Here is a 17,134-nt window from a genome sequence, read left to right as displayed (position 1 = left end):
ACTGGTATATTGATAATATTAAAAATTTTAAGAATTTAAAAATGTTGTGAAGAAAACAAACTTGTCTATTGCGCTTCCAAAATAATTGTTATACTTTTTCCTAATTTAAAATCTTCCCGAAATAAATGCATGCTTGAAACTGTGTATATATTAATAAAATTAAATTTTTTTTGGATACAAATAATAAAATTTAAATTCAATATAGAGTAGTTACAAAAAAAATCAATTATGTATTAATCATTAATAAAACAGCATACACTGAGAATAAATGCATGCTTGAAACTGTGCATATATTTATAATATCTCAGCACTCACAATTACAATAGGTAGAAACGTACAAATAATAGCGAAGGCGTTACAAAGACCTTAGATATATAAATGAACCTCACTTGAAAACTAGAGGCTTTGTTCGGGTCGAGTCGGGTTAATTAAGGAGGATGGATTCATATATATATATATGGAAGGGGCTTTTTATAGGTAGTGGAATGCAATATGTAAATAGTAAATTAATACTCTCCTCAGTCCTAAATATAAAACAAATTTTGTAGTGCAATTTTGTACGACAAAATGAGTTTCATATTTAGGACCGGAGAAGTAATTAAAAAGAGACCAATAATAACATATATAATATATATTAATTAATTAATTAGTTCTTCCAAAATCTTGCAGGAAGACCGTGTAGAGGCACTGGAAACGGGCTGTATTGAATTCCCTTCTCATTTCGCATCAGTTCCCACCTGCAAACCAAGCAAAAATTATTAATCACCCTTCTTATACTGTTTAAAAATTATAAGTAATATACATGTCTAATTTTATTATCTATGAAACTTATCGAATTTTACAAGAAATATGAGACTAATTAAAAAATAGGTGTATGATTATTTTTGGGAAAAAAAATTCAGAGTAATGAAGGATAAAAGAGTTATTACCTAAATTTGGTCACCAAATGGTGGATAAAGATGAGCATATTCAACTTGGCCAGCTCATTTCCAGGACAAGAGTGTACTCCATTTCCAAATGGCATAAACGTATTGGCCTTTGGAGGAACCTGCATGATCCATACACGAATCAAAATGCAATTGAGATTTTCCTCTGTAAAAGAAAAATCAAATCAAATTATAGTTTTTATTTATTCTTCATATATGCAGCCTACCTCAAATCTGGATGGGTCAAAACTTTGAGGAGCGGGGAAAAGTTCTGGATTATGATGGATATTCCTGAACAGTGGCATCACTTTCCATCCCTTGGGGATCAAATATCCTGAACAGTCAATTAATAGTAAAACATATTATTTACCAATTCATAGTCAAATTAACATTAGTTATGTCGAACCGAAAAGACTAGAATTCATAATAATCTTACCTTTGTACACTACATCTTCTACAGCTTCCCTGAAGGTAAAGGAAATAATACTAGCCATCCTCAGGCTCTCTTGTATCACCTGCGAATTAAAACAGTATCCTGATGTTGAGGAAACCAATTCATGAAAGAAACACGAAAAACAAAACAGGACCCTCAAACCTAGCTACCTAGGAAACTGTAGTTAGTAGTGTAGGACCACGTACCCTATATGTAATGGGCATGTTTCTAGTCTGACCCCAAGTTAAGGGCTTCTTCCCTTGCTCGTTGGCTTCGTAAATTGCCATTTGTTCTATCTGCATCGCAATTATTGTTGACCAGTTAATGATTAAATACACCGCACGTACAGCGATGTTATTATTGAATATATAAATTCAAACACAGTTTTATAGATATGGCCTACTTGGATATGACAAATCTCTTTATAGATATGTTACCTTTACAGCTTCAAGAAGCTTCTGGTCATCGTGAAGATACTTGAGGATCCATGTGAGGACACTGGCTGTTGTGTCCTGGGCGGCAAATAGGACTCCTATTATGTTATCAGCAATCTGATCATCACTTAGAGCTTGGCCCTTGTTGTCCTTGTAATTCAACATGTGCCCCAATAGTTCATTCTCCATCAACCTTTGCTCTTTCCACTTCCTAATGAGCTCACTAATTATGTCATTTATTCTCTTCCTTGCCTTCACATATTTCACCAAAATCCCCCAATAACAAATTATATCAGTACTTTTGTTGACATCAGTTCAATATTGACAAAACTACAATATCATATCAAAGTGATACAAAGAGAAGTTTATTATGTATAAAGATCAATGTAAGATAAAGTAGCATCCAGCACTCTGATATTATTTTTCTAGTCTCCTGATAATATTGTTTAGTTTCATCCAACATCCTAATTCTATTTATAGTTTAGGATGTTGAATGCATCATAAATAAGGTTAGGGTGTTGGATAGTATTAGCAAATAACATTAGGAAGTGTTGGATGTTATTTTACCTATGAATGTAGTTATTACTGTATGCATAAACACTTTTTTTTCGTGTTAATATAAAAATTATACATTGAGATCAATACTATAATTAATATAAAATATGATTATGTATTGAACAGTCAACCAATATGTAATTTAGGGTAAAATTTTATTAAGGTACTACTTCCGATCTTTATTATAAGACATTGTCTAACTTTTATTTTGATTATAAATATAAGGCCTAATCTATTTTATCTCTAATATTTATATATTTTTTTCAAGGTAGCTTTTCTAATAATAATAGTTCTAACTAACACATTTGATTAGTAAGGATATTTTAGAAAAGACAACACCTGTTTATTACAAATAACTAACTTAACTTAACTTATTTCCTTAATCTTCTTAAATTAGTCAACTAGTTCTTATAATTAAGACAAGAGGTAGTATATATGTACATGAAATGAAATAGTTCTTACCAGGAGAGCCTTGGAATAAGCAGTTCCGGGGATGCTGGTTGGGAAGGAATTGTAACCTTTGTCTACAATGGTATAGTTCTCCTTGAGCCGATCTCTATAATTGCTATCCAAGTGACCAAACACAGACAGGATGCCGATGTTGAAAGAGAACTGTCAAAGGGGACATAATAAAGCAGTAATAATGCATCGAAATTATTAGTATGTAGCCCCACAAATGAAAACAAAATCCAACGCCATGCGTGTGATAAATTACAACGAATAAGCCAAAAACTAACCCCAATGCCACAGTTGAAAATCTCTCAAATTCAAAATTTCCTCTTTCAGCTAACAGTTCATGTGATCTTTATATATTCACAGAAAACTGACAAAAGCACAGAAACAGAAGAGACTGAGACAAACCTTTTTCATCTCGTGGAAGACGTTGATGACTTGATCGGGAGGAGAAGCCCAGGAGTGGAGAGCAGAAATGGCTGCGGATTCGATATCTGGTATGAGTTTTCTGATGCTTTCTGGGGAAAGAGAAGCCTGGACGAGCTTCCTGAGGCGAAAATGGTAATCTCCTTGGTGAAAGAATAATGCAGAAGGACCAATCAATCTCTCTTTGCTTTTAGGATATGTGGGTTTGAACAGGTTCGCGTGAGTCACCAACACGAACCTCGCAGCCTCAGGACTCGCCAGCATCACACAGGGACACCCTAGTATGTGCGTCTTGAAGATTTCTCCATATCTGCAGCACAAAAAGCTTCAAGTTATAATAGGTTTCATGGAAGCTAAGAGACAGACACGTGTGTGAGAAACTGATGAGAAGAAGTGAGCTATGTTTATATATGTGTGTGTGTGTGTGTGTGAGGGAGATAGATATGGAACCTTTTCTGTTTGGAAGCGAAGAAGCGATTGGGATTTTCCGAGTAGAGTTGAAGAGTTTCTCCGACGTAAGGCCAACCCATTGAACCAGGAGGGAGTTTGGCGGCGAGTTCTTGAGGTTGTCGTCTTTTCTCATGGAGGGATGATAAGAGAGGAAGAGGAAGCATGACGAAGAGAGGAAGATGATGGTGTATATCAGAAATATAGCAGAAATCTCCATACACATGCACCACCTTCTCTCTCTCTCTCTCTCTCTGCTTTGTGGATATGTGGATTTGTTGATATGGATAAATGTTGAAGCGAAAGAAGATTATGGGCGTCTTCGTGTGAGCACCGATGACTTTGGCTGAGACGTTAGGCTGAGGTAAGAGGAGTGGTTTATATAGAAGCCTTTGGGAAGGACTGGCAGCTTCCGCCATTAAACAATTGGGAAAATTACAAACAAATACCCCCAAATTACTGAAATTACGCAGAGGTCACCTAAATAAACAAAATTACTATGAGGGACCCAGTCTCATATTGTAAATATGAAATCTTGATGAAATGTCTAAAATACCCCCAGTCAAATGACAAGTTGACTATAGGAAATAATAAGTTCACTTTAACGAATAATAATTTCAGTAGATCAAATCACAACTTGATTGAAGGTATGCTAAATGACAAGTTGACTATGGGAAATAACAAGTTTACTTTAGCTGATTACAAAACTTCAATAAACTAAATCACAATTTAACTGAGGGGTATTTTAGATATTTTGCCAAGATTTCATATTTACAATATGGGACTGGGTCCTTCATGGTAATTTTACTTATTCAGGTGACCTCTGTGTAATTTTGGTAATTCAGGGGTCTTTATTTGTCATTTTCCCTAAACAATTTCTATTGGCCAGAAATTATATTATTTTTAGAAACCACGTAATAAATTTCAATACGTTTCCATAAAATAACGAGCACCAAACTGGTTCCGCAACAGAAAACTCCATGACTAAAGACGGTGAATTAAGATTTAACAATAGAGAACAAGTTTATCTCGAGAATTGAAATTAAAATTTTTATTTATCTTCGAGGCCTGGATACAGACTAAATAAATAAATAAATAATACGATAACTTAGTAAATTTAAAAACCACAAAAAGTTGGTTGGATCTTTCCTTCTTGTTTGGATTGTCTGGATATGTTTGGATACAAATAACGACTTTGTTCATTTTCCAAACTCAAGTTAAATTAGGTATAGTAAAAAAAAAAAGTAGTTTTTACATTTTGGCAAATCAAAGTCTGAATTGTTGCTGAAAAAAAGTACTCACGTTTAATACTCGATATATTATCGAGTAGACTTACCTCCAATAGGAGGATGATTGTACTTATGAAAAAAATATAAGAGCTAATAAAGCTATGCTTTGTTATTAAATGTGAAATCTTGGCCTATTTTATCTCTCAAGTTTATAATATTTTTACCAAATTATATTTATTGATTGAACATATTAAATACTACATGTGATTTTTAATACAATAACTAGTTTGATATTCAATTTAGTCCTAAATATAAGATCTCTATTTATTCTGTCTCTTATATTTATTTATTTTTAAGATAGTCATTGTAGTAGTTATACATATTAAAAGTGTAGTTTTAGCTGATACATATTATCAATAAAGAAATTTTAAAAAAGACAACACATATTTATCACAAACAACTAACGTAATTAGTTTTTTTTAATCTATTTAGATTTGTTAACTAGTTTTTATATTAAGAACCCAGGTATCACGTGTTTGTATATGGGAGTAATTTCCATTACAAATGATTGAAATAATGATATCTTACAAAAACCAACACATTATTTTTTTAACAAATAACAAACGTAATTAATTTTAACCTTCTTAAATTAATTATCAAATTCTTATATTTAAGAATCAACGGAGTATAACTAGAGTGGCTATTTTTTGTTTGATCGAAACTGAGGTTTGAAAATTATAGTTTGGGCCAAACGCACATGAAATTAGAACCAATCGAAAATTTGTTAACTATATCAATGAATAGACCGGAAAATTCGTTAACTATATTAACTATCTCAATGAATATAACTGAAAATTAGTTAACTATATATATTGACTACATCAATGAATATAACAAAAAATTCGTGAACTATATCACTGAATGGATGTGTGATGGTGTTATTTCTGTTTCAGAATAAATATGAAACAAATAATTTTCGGACCACTCAGATTTTGTTTGTTTAGAAGCCTCCACCTAATTATATGGAAACAAAAACTGTTACAAGCTGGAAATTTTAAAATACGTGTCAAATTCGAACAAAATTATCTTCAATAAAAAGGTATCTGTGCTTAGCGGGAAAAAGAAATCACTAGCAAATTCATTAAAAATATGTTCACTTTTTGTTTAGAAATAAATTTGGCAACACTATTTTACTCTTCATAACAATTTTTAGTAATTCAAATAGTAACATGATTAATAAAATTTTGAAAAATCTTTAAAAAATCACTGTTGAATTTTAAAATTTTAAATCAATAATTGCTGTAAAAATGTGTTGTATTTGCTTTTCGAGTATAGTTATTTTCTTTACGAGTGTTGTAACCAATACTGATTTGAAATTTTAAAACTCAACATTCATTTTGCTAGGATTTTCCCTAAAATTTTACATAAAAATAATAATTCATCAATTTCTGATTTTTCTTTTGTTAAATACTAAGAATAGATCAATGATGCATGATCTATTCCTATTTAAAATTTTTAAACATTTACTTATTTAAAAATAACCACAAAAATTATTTCTAAATTACCACAAAACATAAGAAATCAAAAAGTGTCTTGACTTGACTATCATTGTTGACCGTGACACAGACTATTATATTTATAACACCATCACGTTAGGTCCATCTCAAAATCAGGACCGTCCCTAAATAAACAAAATGGTTACCCGGTCAAATGAAAGCTAGAAATATAAATTACTACATCTAATTTTAATTATAAGATTTTGTTTATAATACACTACAGACAGTATTTTATAATTGGGATCGAGGTAGTATAAGTAAAACCTGAACCGTTGATTTTGTCAACAGTTCATGATCTCATCTTAGAGCCCATTTGGAATAGTTTATAAGTAACTTTTCAATTGTGATTTATAGAATACGAGATAAATATGTAAGAAGAGTTTTGTCTCAACTTACGTGAAACGTGTTTATAAGTGATTTCAATTGTGATGACAAATAGGGTCCTAGTTATCCTCCGCACAGTGCAATTCCAAATCAAGGTCAGATCCATACTGTTTCTCTTGTCTCTATTGATAAGTAGAAAATAAACAAAATAGTCATGCAAATCAAATACTACCTCTAGTTTGTAATATAAGAGTTAGTTGACTAATTTGAGTGGATTAAATAAGTTTGTTAAGTAAGTTATTTGTAATAAATAGATGTTTTTTTAAAATATCCTTCCTAATCATATGTATTAGCTAAAACTAAAATTTAATGAAATATTACTACGAGAACTATTTTAAAAAAAATAGATAAATATGAGAGACAAAGTGAATAGGAGTTTTATATTCAAGACCAAGTTCAAAGTCAAACTAGATCTTATACTAAAGACCGAAGATAGTAATATCTATTGTACTTAATATTTAAAAAAATTAGAAAACTAATGTAGAGATATTAAAAAATATATTAAATGATATACTATCTCTGGTCCTAATTATAAAAGCTGGTTGACTAATTTAAGGAGATTAAAGAAAGAAATTAAGTTAGTTATTTGTCATAAATAGGTGTTGTCTTTCCTAAAATATCCTTGTTAATCAGGTGCATTGACTAGAACTACCATTATTAGAAGGACTATCTCGGAAAAAAATACATAAATATTAGAGACAAAATGGATTGGAGTCTTATATTTAGGACCAAAATAAAAATTAAACAAGATTCTATATTAAGTACCGGAGCTAGTATTAAAATCTTAAAATATATAAGTTGAGCATATGCTTAACATGGTTTTGCCGATGGTTCACCTGATAAAATTGTCCTTTTATTTTCCTTTTCTGTGTGTGTGACGAATTGAATTTGAAGGTCTGTAGTGTTTCGATTAACCTTTCAAATTAATTTTCGGGTTTAACTATTAGTTTTCACTCCTCACATCCTTAATGTAAGCAATACTTAATTAATTTGAGTATATTAAAAAAATTAAAAAAATTATTTAATTATGAGAAATATAATATGATCTCTTTAAAATACCCCTATAAAACATTAATTATATTATATATCAGTTTACATAGTAGATAAATTAATTTTGGAAGCAATGATAAATATAATAAATAAAATAGATTAAGGTTTTATACTTAACTAAGTCTTACATTGAGAACTATAGGAGTATTACTCATCAAAACTCGTAACATATGTATGACATATACTTTCTTATATCTTCAATATATGAGTTAAATAACTAATTTGAAGTTTTTAAAAAATATGTTAAATGATTTATTTGTAAAAAAATATGTGCTGTTTTTTTTTTTAAACAATACCATCTTCTATCATTTGCATCACTTGGCAAAAAAAAATTATTTGCTTTGGAATTTGATGGAAATTTCTTAACATGCAAAATCAATAAGAATAATAAAAAATTATAAATTTAGAAGATAGAGTAGATAAAAATATTATACTTAAAATTAAAATAAATCTCTAACTATACCCTATTTAGAACCGGAGAGAGTGTTCGATTTAGCACAAAGAGCATCATACTTACTCTAGTTTAAAATATAAGCTAAATTTTATCCATTCACGTTCATTATGAAATTAGGCTAAATCAGTTTTAAACAATAAATATGTAAGGCATTTTTTTTTTGCAAGTATGCCCCTATTAATAAAAATAATAAGTAAAAGATGTAATAAATGAATCAAAGAGGAAATAGAATATTTGGGTATAAAATTAAAAAAAAACTCATTAAATACTTAGACAAAAGTAAATATTATCTTATAAAAAAAACTAAGTCCTTTTAATAAAGTTTAGCTTATATTTTAAATCAGAGAGAATACTTTTAATATGTGTAGTTTATACATGCACGTAAATATATCAACACAAAATTAGAGTTTAAAACACCGTCCAAGTATAATGGGTCACGCTCTACCACTTAAACAACTTTTCCTTAACAGAAACAGGAATCAATTGAAGAGGCAAAGGAATTAAACATAAGTGGGGAATATGGGAGGGTGTTTGATCTGCCAGGAGCGGAAGGGGACAAGAAAGTCATAAAAGCAAAGAATAGACATAGGACAGACGCGTGCCTTCGAAATCCCTACCGTAATTAATTTCCCTCTCTTTTACGTTGTGTCCCATGATTCATTCTGCTGCACAATTCTCACTGCCCTTCGTTACAGTCCGTCTCCTTCTTTTCATCAAATGTCAAAGGTGCCAATTCACTAATAATATATATATATTTTCTAAATATAAATCTATAATTGCGCAAGCCTGATCTCAAAAATCATATACAATTATATTTCTTTAAAATTTATGTTGGAACGCTATTCGAATTGTACGTGAAAATTTGAGAGCAAATAATGGCCCGTGCAATATTCGAATTGTACTCGAAGGAATCCATATGGATGAGCCAAACATCGTCATTTTGTCAACTTGAAAATCATGACTGACATTTTCATTTTAGAATTATTATTTCATCATATAAGATAAATTAATAGATTAACCCATTGTTTCATGAGTCATAGGATAATACAAATTATTCTTTTTTTTATTTCGTGCAACATGCAAAACCCATACTAATTTTTTTAAATATAGAAAAATGTCATATGTCTTCTTAATAATTGATAAATATATGATTTATAAAATTTAGGTGTAGGGGACTCAGATAATATCTTGTTTACTTAATAAATAATAATTTTGTTGGCCTTCTACATAATAAAGAATTATTAAAGATTAAAAATGTAGAGCCTTCAAATTAGTTCCTAGCCAAAACATGTGAAATAATAGTCTTCTTCTCATCAAGGAAATTTGTACTAATCAAAACTTTTTTTTTTGGTTGACCAGCAACTAATCAAAACTTTGATGCCCGTTGCGTTATAGACGAAAACCTAAATTAAGATGCATGTCTATTTTCTTTTCTTATAATATTGTTTTCTGTTTGGGGGGATTGAGACGTGTGTCTTAGTTGAATTTGACGTCATAATTCTATCGTGCACTTAGTTGCAGGGTGTGCGCGTTTAATTGTCCTTAATTTTTTTAAAAAAGGTTTGCATACTTATTGTGTTATTATACACCTATATTATTCGTAGATGTAATTATTTTATCTCTAAAATATTTTTTTTTTGGTGAAAATCAAATATTGTATTAATATTTCATCAATGAGTTACTATTTTCGTATTTGTTATATACATACACACGCTATTGTCTTGTGAGAAAGAAGCTATATAGTTCTTCTTCACAGTTAATTGACATAACTCGACAGGAAATTTTATCATTATTTTATAATTTCTCGTACATGTCTGTCAAAATATTCTATTTATCTTCTTTTCTTATGTTTTTGAGCAAATCCATTTGCACTCTAACTTATTATGGCATGTAAAACTCTTATTTTCTTGATGTATTTTTTTCTTATATATCCCAAAAAAATGAAGCTATACAGTTTATTTAGCATTTCAGAAACATTCTAAAAGGAAATAAACTTGAAAACGAGGAATTGAGAATGAGGTTCCTAATAATGCAACAGTCAAGAGAATGCTACTCTTTTTCTCAATAATATAATGTCATGACATTTCTGGTTTTATACTGGAAATCGGGAAAAGGCATGATTTTATTATTTTTCATGAAACGAAATGCATATTTAATTTATAGAAATTAATTAGAAATTCAAGTTTCGTAAAAGATAACATTAAAAAAATTTGAAAAAAAAGAACTTTAAAATATCAAAACTATGAATGAGATTTGTAAAATATTAATATTTTTTAAAATTTAGGATATATTATTTCTCATAAGATTTGTATTTCATGAAGTCATGTCATATCACTCATTATTACAGGAATATTCTGAATAAAGAAATTAAAAAGTTGAATGACAGAAAATTATGAAACTGCAAAAATATTAGCGACAATTTTGATCTTTGAATTAAGATGTTTTTATTTATGAAATTTATTACTTTACTTCTATAAATTTCGAGCTTAATTTTTATTTTCTTTTGACACCTTACTTTTTGAAAGAAGTTAGGGAAAATGAATTTAAAAATTTCTATTTGGTCTTCTAAATAATGAAAATCCCTATTTGAGCACGCATACCCACATTATGATTTTGAAATTTACGGAAAACACCAAATTGCTTTTTAATTTTTTTTTTAAAAACCCAGGAAGCACTCTCATCGACTGGCAGTCACCGAAGCTCTAGCACTGGTGGTCAACACCTGGGTTTAGGTGGGCGGCTAGTTGCTTGAGCTCTGGTGGCCGGCGACAACTATTTTTTTGGAATTTTTTCAAGTCCCGTAATGTGATCAACAAGTTTGTTATAACATTTAACAACAAGTTTTTCAAGAAATTTAAAAATTGACATTTTTACAACATTAGTAACACGTTTGACAGGTTCTTTAATGCTATTAACAAGTTCAATATAGTAATTAACAACAAGTTTTTCAGGAAATTCAAAAAGTGGCATTTTTACAACTTCAGTAATGCGGTTAACAAGTTATGTAACGATATCAACAACTCTTGTAACGCCATTAACAACATTTTCTATGAAGGTTGATGTTCTTAATGTTAGCTTCCCATAAAGATTGCATAACAAAAAAATTTTCATTTATTCGGTAATCACTATGGTTATGAAAGTTGTTAATATCATTACATGACTTATTATTAGAGTTGTTAATAGCATTATGGGAGTTGTTAATAATGTTACATGACTTAATAATCGCATTATTAAAGTTGTAAAAATACCGCTTTTTGAATTTTCTGAAAAACCTGTTATTAACTGTTATATTAAATTTGTTAATAATGTTAAAGAACTTATGAACTACGTTACTAAAGTTGTAAAAATACCAGTTTTTGAATTTCTTGAAAAATCTATTATTAAATGCTATAACGAACTTGTTAATCACATTACTAGACTTTAAAAAAATCTCAAAAAAAATTTGTCGGTCACTGGAGCTCTGGTGACTCACTGTTGAGGGTGCTTGATTTTTTTTAAAAAAAATTAAAGGACAATTTAGTCTTTTTAACAAATTTCAAAATCTCAATTTGGTTATGTGTGCTCAAAATTTTTTTTTATTATTTAAATGACCAAACGTGGATTTTCAAATTTAGCTGTCATTTTGATATCATTTTCCAAGAAGTTACCTTCTGTATTCAGAATTTTAAAAAAGCCTCAAATCCTCATATGGAAGCCTGTTTTAATACCTATTGGATTTTACATATTACTAATTATAAAAGTTAGTTTGACATTCAATTTAATCATAAATATAAGATTTTAGTATAGTTTATTTTTCGTATTTATTTATTTTTAAGATAGTTCTTGTAGTAGTTACATACTTAAAAGTTTTATTAAATATTAATTATAATTAATACATATAATTAGTAAAGATATTTAAAAAAACACTTATTTATTATAAATAATTAATTTAATTAATTTTTTTTAATCTGCTTGATTCCGGCAGAAGGGGATAACTAGTGTCACATCGCAATCCTGGAGGATTTAAAGGCGAATCTCGCTTGGCCGGCGATTGGTCATGTGGCCCGGTAGGGCCCACAGACCCGGCGGTGCATTACAGCTCACAAATTCGTGGCCGTTCCTTGTCCCGGACTTTCCCTGATCCAATGGCCATCACCTTGCGTACGGCAACCTGCCCACGTGGAAGCTTCACGAAGCCTCGGTGAATGGTCCATACGCGGGGATTCTCTGAGGTCAGGTGGTACGGGGCCCCCACGTCGCATCAAGCTGAGCTGGCATACCGACACGTGTCAAGTGGATGGTGGTCCAGACCTAGCGAGTTCGGAGCCAGACGAGAAGCTGCTGGCATGTTGTGGGACTCTCCGCAACCTTACCAGCACAGTCCACCGTTGGATTCGCCTCCGTGTCGGGTCCCACTTCCCACTTTGCTTTGTTGCTGTTTTCCCATATTTAGGTGAATGAAAAAGAGGTCGGGTTGTTCATTTTTAGATGGGTGAAAATGAACGACTGGTACGATTGTGTTTGGCAATCATAACTTGTTGAGTGCAAGAAACCGGTTTCTTATATATAATTTTGAAGAATATTTGAATCTAAATAAACAGCAACTTAATTGTATTAGATAATCATAATATTTGAATTTAACATCATATTAAATGATGAAAAATACCATATGGTGGTTTTATACGTAGCTTACTTATAACTCATTCTCACATACTAAAAGATATACTCCTTTAGTCCTATTTAGAAGATATTTTTTGATCCTATTTATAAGGTATTTAGAAAAATTTTTTGTATAGATGTACAATTTTATTGTTTATTTATTATTATGTTGATTTTGTTTAGACAAGATATAATGTATATTAAATAAGGATAAAGTTGAAAATTTGTCAAATTTTAAATGAGAGTTAATCAAATTTAAGATTTTTCTTGGTATGTATGAAACATATTGGAAATAACTCATAAATAGGATCGTGGGAATATTAAATTGATAATATTTTTCATATTTTTTGTATTGAAAAAATATGCTGTATATTTTTACTCACACATATCCTTTATTATATTTAACATAGGTAAAATTTGGAAAAGAAAATATCATTAATTATTCTATGAGTGATCTATATTTAAAGCCAGGCTTTTTTGACAAATGAGTCATATATAGGATTAGAAAAAGTAATTGGATCGAAATTGACGTGAGAAAGGAGATGCCGGCCACAATAGGAACAGGAATGGGGAATGGCTGAAGAAAAGCATTACAACGAACAGAAATAAGATGAACAGTGAAAACAAGATGAAAAGATATGAGCATATTTTAGAGTATGATGGTGCAGATGGTGAAAACAAGATGAAAAGATCTGGGAGAATCTCGTGAAAGTAAGTCGTCAGACATGATGATGATTCATAGAGATATATATGTAAGGTAAGGTAATTGATCTTTTATGAGGAGAATTATCAGGAGATTCCAGACAACGAAGATAATCGTTAAAATTAAAAGTCTCAATAACAAACACTGAACACCTGAAACTTATTATTTTTTATTATGAAATTTGTTATTACAAAGTTTTTATAAGATTTTTTTTTGTAAATATATATTTTTTCAGAAAAGTATGCTTAAGAAATTACTACCTCCAATTCTTAATATAAGACATCGTTTGATTTTTATTTTGATACTAAATATAAGATCTCAATCTATTTTATCTATCATATTTATTTATTTTTTTTAATATAGTCATTTTAATAATAATAGTTCTAGCCAATAAATTTGATTAGTAAGGATGTTTTAGGAAAAACAACATCTACTTATTATAAATAACTAACTTAAATTATTTTTTTAATTTACTCAAATTAGTTAACTAGTTCTTATATTTAGGATTAGAGGTAATATGAAAGAATGTAGCTTGTGCTTTCTCCGTTTCAGAATATAGGAAATAATCCCCCCGGCGTGTTTTGATTTGGTCCTAACTATTTATATATTGATTACATACGCTAAATTTCATTGAAGGGTAGCTAGTTTGAATGCAAATTATTAAAAATGATATTTTATGAAAACTAATATACATTTTTAACAAATAATTAATTTATCTAATTTTTAATTAATCTTTATAAGCTAGTTATTTAACTACTACATTATGGATCAAAGGCAGTAATATTTTAAAATAAGGGAAGTCAAATGTTATCTTTTCAATAGTTACACTTGGTCGACTAGTAAAAAAACTCGAAGGTTTGGTTGGAATTAAAATTTTACTGCTTTCCATCAATTATCTATATTTTCAATGCTCATCTTTCACATTTTTAATACTTATAAATATATATCATTAGCATCTTCAATATATTTTAATTTCTTCAATGGTCATCTTCTATGTTTTCAACAGCTTATCTCTTATATTTTTCAACACTTATCTTTGTTTATTTTAATACTGAAATATGAGTATTGAAAAACATCTAAGATGAATACCAAAAGAAATTTAAAAAAAAACTGAATACTGAAATTGTGAAAGACGAGCGCTGAAGCCAAAGATCATGATTTTTTTTTGGGTATTTGAAAATTTTAAAGTTTTCAGTTGACAATAATACTAAAAACACGAAATATGAATCCTGAACATCTAAGGTGAAAACTAAAAAGAAAAAAAGGAAAATTGAGTGCTAAAATTATGAAAACGAACAAAAAATATAAAAGATGAGCTCTGAAACAAGTTAATTTTAAAATTGTTTTAATGATTTTGATGTTGAACTTGATCACTCAAGATTATAACCTTTACTATTATTCTTCTAAAAAAGTTTGAAAGGGTCATGATACTAATTATTGCTCTAGAATCAAATCATGGCTTTCTCAAAACCACCTATATAAAAGGAAAAAGAAATCTTTTGTCACCATTGTTTTATGAAATTTTCATATATCATATTTTATCTGCTTTCTTCGAACAAATAATTATTGCTGTCTCATGTTAGCCACACTCATATCATTGTAGGCAAAAGCAAAACACACACGCACACACAAAACAAATAAGGATGCAACCACAGAATATATAGCTCTTAAATTTTATCGTACGAATGAGCCACTTTGTGTTTTCAACTCGATATGATTACCATCTTTTTAGTAATTAGTACTATTTACATGAAAGCTTTCTGTGGTATACTACTTCTTTTCCTCTACGAGGGGGGAAAAACAACCTTTGATTCTGTCAGGATTAAATTACTTTCTAAATTGCATTTTCTATTACATAACTCCAACATGATACATCTAATAAAACGGTTTTTGCTTGTCAACTTTCTCCTCTATCTTCTTTTAGACTCATCTTATCTAACGAGATAACTGATAATCTGACCCGTGCACTACCATCCACTTTTCAATTTTTTTAAGAAAATTAAATATTATTTTTTTCATGAGAGAAATGATATATGGAAAGATTGGAATTGAGAACATACAGAGGAAGAATATGAGAATAAAGACAAGGAGGAGGATATGGATGCTGATGCAGTCAAAAGGAGATATGAAGAAATAAATGTAATAATCAGAGAAGATCTGGGGGAGATATATCGGAGTGATTCCAAAAATCCAAAAAAGAGATAGCCTTAATAATTACTTCATATTTACCAAAACAAGACACACCCATATCCGCCAAATAAAGCCCCTTTTGTCTTCTCTCAACTCCCCTACCTCTCCTCTTTATCTTACTCTAATCTCTAAGCTTTGAGTTTTTGTTTTTAAAATGATTTCAAGTTGCAGGCTAGAGAGAGAGAGAGTGCGTGTGTGTGTGTGTTATTTTTTCAAAAATTAAATTCTCTTGAGTTTTCATATTTGATTAGGAAAACTAGTTTACTTTTCTATAGGATTAATATAATTTTTGGTTTTTTAAATTTGTTCTCATTTTGGTTTTGGTCTCTCCAGTTACAAACTATAGGTTTTAGTCTCTCAAGACTCAAGAGACAAAATTGCCCAAGTTTTTATTGAGTTATAAGGATCAATGCTGTAAATAATTTTTACAAAAAAATTAAAACCCATAATTTAAAATTTGAGGGACCAAAACTAAATTGAGGGTAAACTTGAGGGATAAAAAAATATATTAGCCTTTTTCTATATGATAATGATGTTAATTCATTTGTCGCCTTAATTAGGCGCCTTGCATCAATCACGTATTTTATTGAGGTCGGTGGATATGTTTGTGATACGGCAAAGGGGTTAATGCAGGGGGATTTTAATCTAATTTTGTCACTATTTAGTCTACTTCATATATTTCTTTTACTTTGTGTGCGTAACTTTGAACAATGTAGGTTTATTCACATAATTACCAATATCATATGTTGGGTATTTTTTTTCAAGAAAGTATTTCTGGTCTTAGTGTAATTTATACGGATAGTATTGAAAATTATTTTAATTTTATGACAAACCTAATGTTTTAAACTATTTTTATTAGTACGCACAAAGGGTTATGAGATAGTTAAAAATGATTTATATTTGAAATCATAACGTTTTGAAGCTCTAAATAATAATCACTTTAGCCAACAAAAGTTCGTAAGAATGTGGTCATGGATTCAAATCTTACCATAAATGAATCACTTGCATGGTTTTGAAGTTACAATCTCTTCTCTTTAATATAAGATCCAGTTGATTAATTTGAAAAAATTAAAAAAATTATTAAATTACTTAAAAATATTTATATTTATCGTTTTCTTAAAATTAATTTGGCTAACTTATAAATCGATATATAATCTAATCATATACACAAGTATTTTAGAGATCATTTAACATATGTTATAATTAAGTAATTTAGTAACATTTTAAATTTCTGTAAATTAGTTAATTAAGTCTTA

At 29.5% G+C, this 17,134-nt stretch overlaps 1 pseudogene; it reads right to left on the bottom strand.

Annotated features, from left to right (window-relative positions):
* Positions 1 to 639: 639 nt before the first annotated feature.
* On the bottom strand, positions 640 to 3,975 carry LOC114737358 (abscisic acid 8'-hydroxylase 4-like; annotated as a pseudogene).
* Positions 3,976 to 17,134: the final 13,159 nt, after the last annotated feature.

Source organism: Neltuma alba, unplaced genomic scaffold, assembly GCF_004799145.2.
Source record: "Neltuma alba isolate B1F8T4 unplaced genomic scaffold, ASM479914v2 tig00013435_pilon, whole genome shotgun sequence".
NCBI lineage: Eukaryota > Viridiplantae > Streptophyta > Magnoliopsida > Fabales > Fabaceae > Neltuma > Neltuma alba.
Note: the sequence above shows the minus strand (reverse complement) of the source record. Positions and strands in the feature narration are given on the sequence as shown.